The sequence below is a fragment of the Akebia trifoliata genome, chromosome 13 (assembly GCF_017979445.1).
Source record: "Akebia trifoliata isolate Shusen 1 chromosome 13, ASM1797944v1, whole genome shotgun sequence".
Lineage (NCBI taxonomy): Eukaryota > Viridiplantae > Streptophyta > Magnoliopsida > Ranunculales > Lardizabalaceae > Akebia > Akebia trifoliata.
In genome coordinates this window covers 13,395,910-13,407,932 of record NC_141387.1, presented here as the reverse complement: position 1 = coordinate 13,407,932, position 12,023 = coordinate 13,395,910, and positions in this window count along the sequence as shown.

Below are 12,023 nucleotides of genomic sequence, written 5' to 3'. Positions count from 1 at the left end.
TCTATTTATTGCTTCAGTGTATTTAAAATAAGGAAAAATGCTGAAATGTACATTGATTCTCACATCGCTGACATGGATGTTTGTACGAGATCATAGATGCTTTTCATTGAGATACTCTTAAAATTAAAACAAAAGATGTTGTTAATAGAGTAAATTTTGACAAGTTTATAGAATCTTTTCAAAATCATTTGGAGTTGAAGGTAATGTATCTCTATTTTTTTTTTTTTTTGTCTTTTGAGTGGTACTGTATCTCTACTTTCAAATTGGTTCATCATATGCTACAAATAAAACACAATGGTATTTAAATGTAAAAGATTTTACAAGTTGTAAAATCTTGAATGTTTAATGTTACCATATATGTATTTCCTTCAAATTGCATGAAAATATCCTTCATAAAGCCACTGCTCTCCACCTATTGTCTCAATAAGCGTCGTGCACTGCACTCTATGACTCTTTTCATGTGTTTCTATCCATCTAATTGTTATTTCTTTATCGTTATTTCGAGTTTGTGGTATGAGATCCTAAACGTTGTGCCTGACATTTCTGGCAATGTAATGTATTGCCAAAAAGAATACACGTGGTCGGCCCAAGTGATCAGAAAGATCTAAAAGATATTAGAGGAATGTCTCGGTTGTCAAGTAATGCAGTGGTTGGCATATTCTAGATCTATAAATGTTATATCTAAGGTCAATATTGGGTAGGTAATTAGTAGAGTCGAGGTTTATAAGGAAAATGCTGAAATGACAAAAAGAATTTACTGCGATTCTCACAAGTCTGACGTGGGATGTGCACATAACCATAGATGTGTTTTCTCGTGATACGAGTAAAAACCATCTACGGTTATGTATGCATGTCCACGTGGACATTATATGTTGGGGTGACACAGGATTCCTTATGGTAGGTTCTTCAAGTAGTTGGCATCTCTTTTTTTCTTGATGTCATCTCATGGTATTTTCTATTGTAATTGATCATATCTTATTGTACTTGATTCTTCTAGGATCTTCTATTTGCTCCATTTATGAGTGAATTGGGAGAAGCACACCATAATAAAAACTTATCATCTTTTATGTATTATTTTCATTTGCACATCCTGGTATCACAGCATGGACTCTGATTTTTGAATGGAAATCATTGGATTCCCTCTCCTATTTTGGTGCAACTATAGAGTGAAGCATGTCATCTCTTGAATCAAGTGAAGCATCTCATCTCCTTTACTGTATTTGTTCTCCAATGGGTTCTTGGCTGCAAGAAACTTGTCTGTATCCTTATTGTAGGTTTGATCTCTTTTGGTTTCATCCGTTGAATCCTAATATGGCTGTTCAAGTATCAAATCCAAGCCTTAAAATTATCACTATGTTTTTTTGTTTTCTTAAACAATTTAATTTCCAGTTAATATTTTTTCAGCTACTAGGGATGTCTACCATTCTTATTTCATTAAAGAATCGTGATAATTTGACAACCCCACATGGTACACTCAGTCGACTCTCCTGACATGACAAGTTCGGGAACCGTAGATCTGTACGCCTCAGGATACAAAACTGCGCTTCCCAATTAAAAGTGTATCCCAAGACGCACCGATCCCGAACTTGTCACGTCAGGAGTGTGTCACGTGCATGGGGTAGTCAGATTATCACGACTCTTCATTAAACTATGTATCTAATATTGTGAACCAAATAGGATTACTTGGTACACCATCAAGCCTTAGTAAGACTTAAGTATGTATGGCATAGAGGAAAAAGAAATTATAGCCTATTATATGGGTGTTTGACATGTGGAGGAAAACCGCTATAGTTGACTACCCCACAATGTAAAGAGGTGTAATCAGCTTGAGCCGTGATAATCTGACTACCCCACGTGGCATACTCAATCGACTACCTAATGTGACAAGTTTGAAAACTGTAGATCTGCATTCCTTGGGATATACGGTTCCCTTGAGATACAAGTTTTTATGGGGAAGTACAGACATGTATCCTGGGGAGCGCAGATCTACAGTTCTCAAACTTGTCACGTCAGGGTAGTCGATAGAGTTTGCCGCATGGGGTAGTCAGATTATCATGATTCAATAAGCTTTGGTCAATTTTTCCTCCACATGACGGGCCAGAAGACCTAGTAAGGTTGAGAGCCTAACTTAATCAGGCTGGCCTCTCACTAATGCAAATAAGGCACATTGCAACAAATCCTAAACATACTAGTGGGCTCTGCACGTGCAATGCACATGCAGGCAAGCTGTATTGTTGTATACTAATATGGAATACTCTGTAATGGATTACACTTTAATGTGCATCTTTGTCATGGGTATTGCCAGTTATTTTTTTCCTTAACCTGTAGGAGTGACGACTTGCTTCTCACTGAGTGGCAAATGGCCAAGACCATGCTCGGCAACACTAAATATGTCTGTCACTCATTGTCAAATAAAAGCACCCATGTTGGCAAGATTTCAAAAAACAAGGACATATTATCCACAGTGCACATATATGACCTTTTTGTCCAGTTGTATGTGACAAGTTTGGCGGTCCAACTCAACCAATTGCAATGAGTGGAGAGGCCCATTTCTCTTAAAATATTTTGTTTTTGTTCTGGCTTTTGAGATTGAACTGTGTATCTTTCAATAAAGGACAACTTTCCAGTGACAATAATAACTAATAAATTTATTTAATATAGATAAATTCCATTTGCAATTAAAATTTTAAAATAATACAGATAGATAACTATGCCAAGGTAAAATCCTCACTATGGTTTATTATACTTTAGTCAAATAAAAATATATGCATATGAGGTGGAATATCATCAAGATGCAAACAATAAAAAATAGGAACTGAAAAACAAAAACAAGAGTATAGCAACAATGAAGTAGAATTATTTGGGTGCCCCCATTTGCTATAATTTTTATTGGAATCATATGAATTGCGAACAAGTAAGGTGTGCATAAAATCATTCTAAATCACATGTTTCATAAATCAAAAACCCATTTGAAAATAAGGATTTTCACATCCGAGCTAACAAATCTCGTGCTAATTATAGTGTAGACATCTCATTTTTGCATTCGTCTGATTAACCAATTCGTTAACTCGATTGCGACAGTTTGTAATGATGGAAGAATATTCTAAAATTTTTATTTATTACTAAATGTGTTTCCAAAGCTCGGATGAGATATTTCATACAAATAAACTCTAGAAACCACATTACGTTAGGAAAATACAGTCCAAAATATAAAAATCATCATTTTGAGACAAAAATAAATTTTACAAGAAATTTTTTTAAAAAATGATCAAATTATTAAAATACCCCTACAACCAGAACACCCCTAGAGATTACATTACACTTACGAAAATCATATCGAACATATAAAACAATAAACTAAAATCAAATAAACTGTTTTACTAATTTTCACAAAATTTGAAAAAATTACCAAAATACCCCTCATAGGGTTCACGATCATTTCATGCCAAAAACCCATAAGTGACACAAACCAATACTCTCATTGAATTCCTTATGAAAAATTGTTTCTGAAACATTTTAAAACGTAAAAAAAATGACATCCCAACATAAAAGCCCTTTTTGAGGGCAAAACGATAATTTTTCAACCTTAAAATTCGAAAAAACTAAAACTAATAATCAAAATATTAATATTAATTAATGTAAAGTAAAATTTTAATAAATTAAATTAAAAATTTTGAACAAATAAATTCAATTCATTAAGCCCATGGGTCAAATTTGAAGTGGTGGCCTCTATTTATTCAAGTGGGGCTCACCTAATATTTAATAAAGAACCTTCTACAAGGGGTCCAAAGAATTTAGAATAATTTAATAAAGAACTCTTTATTTGGGGATTTTCCAAAATTTACAAATTTTCATTCTACGTAGGTCAAAAAATAAAACATAATTAAAAATTAATTAAAATCTCATCTAAACCACTTAATAGATTAGTTAGAGATAAATCTTATCTCTAAGAGACCTAATCAAACCCTAATTTGATCAACAAAGCTCTTTAAAATTGAGCATCCACCACCTAATTTCATAGCCTAAGAGAAACCCTCGAAAATTAAGGTAAAAAACTCTTCAAAACCTTTACAAAAATCTTAAATCTAGAGCCCCAAGTCAATACCTAATCCCCAAACCTTAATTTTCAACCTAAGAAATACCCAAAAATCCTAAAAACACATAAAAAAAGTCATAATCACTCAGGTAAAAGAAAATATAATTTCTTTATTTTCATTTTATATTTAGAATTTTTTTTTGCAATATAAATATTTGAGATGAATAGAGATCGATTTTCGTCGGGTTAGATTAGTGCTTAACACCTTCCAATCTTGTAATCTGAGCCTCGTACCCATAATCTATTCGTAGTTATGTGTTTCTTATCCATTTAGAATAATTTTTGGTTCCTAAACTATAAAACTAGGTCACGACTCTAAAAAAAAAATCGAATCTACACCTGCGGATTAATGATGCTTTCAATAGCGACTCCATTGGGGATTTATTGTTTGATGATCAAACTTAAAAATCCCAAATATTAGTGCATTGCAAGATTAACATAGTTCTTTTTATTTTTATTTTAGTTATTCTTTTGGTATGCTTGTGGATTGTTTGATTGGTTTTATAATTTTTGGGCATTTAATTTTTTATTTTCTATGGTCCAATCGAGGGTCACCTTTGATGACTCAAAACAATTCAAGGTTTCAAAAAATAATGAATTGAGAATAGAATGGTGGTTGTTGAGATTAGGAGCCAAGAAAAGTATAAAAAACCAAAAATATTTGTTGGTGTGTACGTCTGTCTTTTGGCAACAAAATCAAAAACAATAAAAGGAAAATAAGTGTGTACTGTTAGCAACAAGTATATATATATATATATATATATATATAGATATATATATATATATAAATAGGGACATACCATGGCAGCCCTCTCTGTTGCGCCGTTGTTGAGGAAATAATAACTTCTTATGTTGTTCGAGAATTACTATTACTACACCAACTGTTACTAACGCTACATCGACTATGTGCGATTATTTTAATAATTTATATAAGAATTGATGGGGTATTAGTAAAAGTTGATATAGCAATAGCAGCTCTTTTGTAGTTCACATGAACAAATTTTTTTTAAACTAACTCTAAGTTTCTGATGATAGAATTTGTGGGTTCAGTGAACAAGATTAACTCACTAACCTAATGAGATATCATATCTTACTAAGGGTATTTGAGATTACATTGTGGCATCTAAAACATGGTTTAAGAGACAAAATTTTTATATTTTGAATTTTTTTTTCTCTCAATACAACTATTTGTCACTAAAATTTTTTAATTTTTAATTTGATTTCATAGCCACCTATTTTCAAAACCTTGGATCGAGATTTATTAGTTTTAAAATTGAATTTTATTCTTGAACCCAAGTTTTTTCCCTTCAAATAAAAATGCTATAGTATTGGATTATTAATCTGATGAACCACATTGGCCTAATGATCTTTAGTAAAATTTGAAACCTTATGAGTTGGTCAAGTTAGCCTATGTTTTCACTCACATACTTTTTTAGGTAACAAATTTTATAGAGTAAAGAAATTTTGTGTTAAAAATTCAACAAGAAGGTTTGCCAAGCATGTCCCTAACAAAAAAATATAATTAAAAAATGCTTTTTTGTTTTGTTTAATAAAACATAATTCAATTTATTAAAAAAAAAGATAAAAAAAAGTTTTTCTTGTGCCTATCTCAATGGTTGGTTGATGATTGATATTATTTTGTACTATCTTGATTGATTAATCATCTTTGTTTCTTTTTACACAATCTTGATTGATTGCTTGTATGATATGTCATGATCTTAATTAAATATATCTTTGATGTGCGTGCATTGATCTTAATTGATGTTATGGATGCATTTATCTTTATGAACATATTTTTCTAATATCCATACTTTGGTGATGTGATGTAGCTTATGTGCCCATTTATCCAAAAAACGTCCGAAGCACATCCCATCCTATTTGCCCACACCACTTACATGTCTAATTTATGATGCATTGCATCTCCCTTATAGTCAATGTGGTACTAGTGCGTGGCCTGATCTCCTCGTAGGATGCGATGTCATTGATGAAAATCACAATTCCAGTCATGTACCTTTATGGTATATGAAATTGTGGCATTAATATCATTTGATTAGGTGGCCCTGAAAAGTATATCGATGCATCCACGCTGGAGCAACCTGAGCCTTTGTTCTATTGTAAACTGCAAAGTCACATGTCTTGATTGCCAACATAATACTAGTACGTTGTCGGCCTCCTTATGAGATGCTAAACCATTTAAGAAAGTTACAACCCTAGCCTTGTACATATGTGGTATATCAAACCAAGTTACCATGTACCGTCTGATTAGATACGCCTAAGAGGTATATAAGTATATTTGGGCAAGGATGGCCAGAGATTGCATTGCACATAACAAACCTAAAATATAGGAACTTTCCTATAGGTCACAACTTGAACTTACCATAGGTGTTCCCGGGTTGCTTTATTTAATCCATCCAAAAGGTAAGTGGGCCGACTAGTCTATACCATTAAAATTAAATACGTAATATCGATCTGACCCAATCGATGAAATATACCAATCAATTTGAACCAATTAAACCAATTAATAAAAATAGATCAAACTAATTGACACCAAACCATTTGAACCCATTGGTTTTATTTGGAAAATATTCAAACTATTTTCTACTAAAAAGATTTGATCTTAGGGTCAAATTAATTTGTCTAATCAAAGGTTCAATTCCAACCGGGGTAGACCTGTGACTAACTTTTCTCACCCTTGTGGCTATTATAGACTTATAATGCATTTGGATTTGATGTTTGTTACTGGATTTGAACTAATTTGTGTCAAATTTTTAATCATGTGGTTAATAGTCCAATCTTCAGAATCAATGGTTAATCTTATTTCATTCCAATAAGATAATAATTGCTCTTAAACGTTTTAAATTGCCATCTGTGCCATTTTGGGTCTGTCAAAAGAGTTATCTTGCTAGAGTACCACCGTCAAGTCCAAGTGATTAGCCCTTACCGTAAGGAGAAACAAATACTATGGACAAAACATCACTACGTCAAATTTTGAAATCCTTTCAAGCATAGATTATTGCTTCTACTTAAACACAAATTGGGGGTCTGAAAAATGAGAAGAAAAAATGATAAAACTATAAAACTTTAGGTAATGTTTGACCTTGTCGAAGATCTAGAAAATGATCAATTACCTATTGACCCGAGTTTAGTCCATCAAATAACTTAGGTTGAAACTACTTGGAAGAATATCAAGGACCTAGATGATCTTGCTCTTAGATTAGGGACAATGACTTTATTCCCTACGGCTCGTCTGCAAGAGAAATTCACAATACCAGACATGGATAAGTTTGATGGGAGTTGATACCTCAAGACTCACTTGAAAGTATATGTCGGTATCATATAATCTCAAAGTCTGAGTAAGGAGTAGATGACTCAATGTTTTCAAAGAACTCTCACAGGACCTGCCTTATGTTGGCTTATGTCACTAGACTAATCTTATGTAAGAACATGACATGAATTGATGAAGGAGTTTATTGGTCGATATTCATTCAACACAGACATTGAACTCATAAGAAGAGATTTAAAAATGACCAAGCAAAAGTTTAGGAAAACTTTCACTGAGTTCATTGTTCGATGGAGAGCTAAATTCACTCAATTGTGGGACCGTCTTTAAGAGAAGGAACAAGTCAAGATCATCCTCAAGAATCTCACTTCAAATTATGTGAAGTACTTGATGTCTCAGTACCTTCCTACTTTTCAGTATTTCCTTGAGGCTGGAAATCAAGTTGAGTATGCCTAATTTTTAGATTTCTTCGATAACTCGTCCGAGTCAAAATTCAAAAATTTCAAATTCAGCGCCAATTTTTTACAAGTGACCAATATCTTTTTTGTACTAGTTCTTTAAGCCACGTAACCCCCACAAGCCAAGCGTAGGAGACAATTCACCAATCTTAGAATATCTTTTACTATCACCTTTCAAAAATTGATAAAAAATGAATTGTAGACACCATTGCAACCTAAGTCTTTGCCTAATCTTCTCCCTCCAAACTTGGATAACATGCAATTTTGTGAATTCCATTAGATGCTTGGCCATGTTCTTGATAAGTATATACCCTTCGTTATTCTATTCAAGACTTTATTAAACAAGGAAAAGTCACCATACCCGCTCCTACTGTATCCAATGTTAAAACTAATCCCTTGCCTACCTTTCAAAATCAATCTTCGCTTGCTTTGAACCTAATATCCCTATCCAAGTCCGAATCAGTTGATTCAATTTCCTTCATTTACTCGATTGGTCTTAATGGTCTATCCTTAATATACCAGAATGAGCCCATCTACCTTGAGATAATGACAAAATTAGAAGACAAAGAGATTATTGAAACAATGGGTCACTTAGTATTAAACAGACTCAAATTAAAACATGAAGAGGTAGTGAAAACAGATGAACTCAAGTAATCTAGCATGAAGATATCCAAAGTGGCATAGGCCCCAAGAGTATGTTTGATTTCCCCATTTTGTAGTTGAATACCCTTGAGTTTCCTTTTACTTTTAGTTCAGTTGCGTTAGTCTTCAAGTTCGGTTAGTCATGTTAAGCTTGTTTAATATTCAAGTTTTAATTGAGTTTGTCCGTTTATGTATTTTTTAATTCCAATAAAATAAAGGAGTCTTTTAATTATCATGCATGTAATAATAAATTAAACATAAAATCTAACATCAAGAATTAAAGAGGACACTTAAGAAGTACGAATTGGTATTACATTATCCTTAGAGGAACATGAAAAAATGATAAACTTACTCAAGAAATTTAGTAGTGTTCTTGCATGGTCCTATGAGAATATGTCATTCATTAGCACCATGATGCCTTTCATCATAATAGATTGCATCAAAATAGACCGAGACATAAAGTTACAAAGATTATCAGTAAAAGGTGACACAGTTGAAGTTAAGACCCACAAAAAGGATCCATCATATTTTTCACACAAGAGAGAAGAACTCTCATTCGCAAAAGAATATGAAATTTTTTTGAAGTTCATTAATGGTTGATTGAGTCAATGTCAAATATAAATAACCCAATCATACTCGATTTCACAAAAGAAGATTGAAGGTCATTCATTCTCAAAAGAAGACCTTACTCAATAGAGCAATCAAGACATCGAAATCCCAGCACCTTGATCAAATCAAGTAGTATTTCATCAAATGAGACTTTCTTTGATCAAACTATTTTCATATCTAACCAAAAAAAGATAACCCTCTTTAGCCCTCGCAACCTCTAAAAAATCAATAACATCTTCTTTCTAAACCACATCAACCAACTTCGGGAGGGAAGTCTTGTATGAATTACTTTTTGACCTGATCCCAAAAGAGAAGAAAATTTTATGATACATAAACAATCTAAGAAGTTACTTCAAGCCTAGTCACGTAAAAATATAAAAAAAATATATATTTTCTTAAGGAAAATGTCATCCAGAAGGTAAATATTAAAAAATAATGCCAAATTAGTGGCATTAGAAAAAATGATAATCAAAAGAATTGACGGAAAAGAAAAAAATGTCAAACTAGGGGTATTAGAAAAAAAGAGAGACCCGAAAGAATTGATAGAAAAAAGAGAATATCAGACTAAGGACATCTTAGGAAGTCGAGCCTTATACCTTTTATTTCTAAATCCTGTCCTAAGCCAATTTATTAAGTCCGCTTGAATACTAATTAATTTGGTTAAGGTACAGGGAACCAAAAAAGTTATCGAGTTAAAGCTTTATAAGAAAAATCACAAAAAAATGATCAAATTACTAAAATACCCCTGACACTAAAACACTCATAGAGTTTACATTATGCTTAGAAAAATTATTTCGAACATATAAAACAATAAACTAAAATCAAATAAACGGTTTAACCAATTTTTACAAAATTTGACAAAATTACTAAAATACCCCTCATAGGGTCCACGATTATTTCACTCCAAAAACCCATATTTGATACAAATCAATACTCTCATTGAATTTCTTATGAAAAATTGATTCAGAAATATTTTAAAAAGTAAAAAAATAGCATCTTAACATAAAAGCCTTTTTTGAGGGTAAAACGATAATTTTCCAATCTTAAAATTCGAAAACTAAAATTAATAATTAAAATATTAATTAACATAAAGTGAAATCTTAATAAATTAAATAAAATTTTTTGAACAAACAAATTTAATTAATTAAGCCCATAACCAAATTTTAAGTGGTGACCCATTTATTTAAGTAGGATCCACCTAATATTTAATAAAGAACCTTCCATTTAGGGATTTTTCAAAATTTGAAAATTCTCATTCTATGTAAGTCAAAAAATAAAATCTAATTAAAAATAATTAAAATCTCATATAAACTACTAAAAAAATTAGTTAGAGATAAATCTTATTTCTACGAGGCCTAATCAAACCCCAATATGATTCGTAGCTCAAGAGAAATCTTAGAAGACCAAAGTAAAAGATTATTCAAAACCTTTTCAAAATCCTAAATCTAGAATCCCAAGTCAATACTTAACCCCAAATCTTAATTTTTAGCCTAAAATCACTCAAACATCCTAAAACACCCTCAAAAGTCATAAAAATATCTAAATCTAGAAGAAGAAAGTCTCATCTCGAAGATCGGAAGTAGATCTAAAAATAAAGATAAAACGAAAAGATTCACACGAGGAACGCTCACTACTAATTTATGAGAGAACCATTGTCGTAATCACTTAGGTAAAAAAGGGTAATTTCTTTATTTTTATTTTGTATTTAGGTCGTATTTTTCACAATGTAAATATTTAAAAGGAGTAGAGACCAACTTTTGTTAGGCGAGATTGGTGCCTTACACCTTCCAATCTGGTAATCTAATCCTTGTACTCATAATCTATTCATAGTTTATTGTTTCTTATCCATTTAGAGTCACTTTTTGATTCTTAGACCATAAATTAGATTGCAACTCTTAAAAAGATAAATCGGATCTGCACCTGTGGGTCTAGAGCACTTTCATATAGTGACAAATTATTGGACCCAGATGAATACGTCATTTTCTCATACTTTTATATTTAAAAATTAATAACATACCCAAAGTGCGTCACACAGGTATATAGCCCTTTAGTCATAGTTGTTAGTATCTCGCAAGATTTTTTCTTTGATAAGTTGTAACAACTGTATCTTTTGGTAACTACTATCACACGACTACCACATGTTTTTGGTTGTTATATACTCTATCTTGCTAACCCAATCAAAATGAAGCAAACACTTTTATAAATACTATGTTCTTTTATGGTATCAACGTCATAAGTAGAATCATCTACCTTTTTTTACCCATGAATTTATCTTCTACCTTCCTTCCAATTACTGATATCACACATTTTGTCTCAATTAAATTGGATAGATCAAACTACCTCTCGTGGAAGGATCAAATGGAATCGATTTTGATTAGCACAGATTTAATCAAGTATGTTGACAGATCTATAGAAACACTACAAAAAACACTTGAAAAGTCAACTGATCAATTAGACTTTATTCTCTTAATCCTAAATATATCACCTTGTGAAAATATGATCATTTTGTCAAAAGTTGCATCAATGCAACACTTACAGAAGGACTTGCTACACAAATATTTGGGTTGTCAACATCAAAACAAGTATGGGACTCCTCACATGAGGTGTTCATTCAACAATCACAAGCCATGATATCTCATCTTCATGGTCAACTCTAAACATTGCAAAAAGGATCCTCAACCATCACTGAATATTTTCATAAAATTAAGATTATTGCAGATCCTCTTGCCGCAGTTGCACAAAAGGTTTCTGACTTTGAACTTGTTACTTACACTCTCAATGGACTAGTGGTCTAATTACGATCATTTCGTAATTACGATAAAAAATTGTGTTAAAACACATACCTTCAATGGACTTCGGCTCGTCTCTTGAGTCACGAACAACGACTCAATTGTATTACTTCTCAACAAGTTCAATTTTCTGTTGATCTTAACAGTTC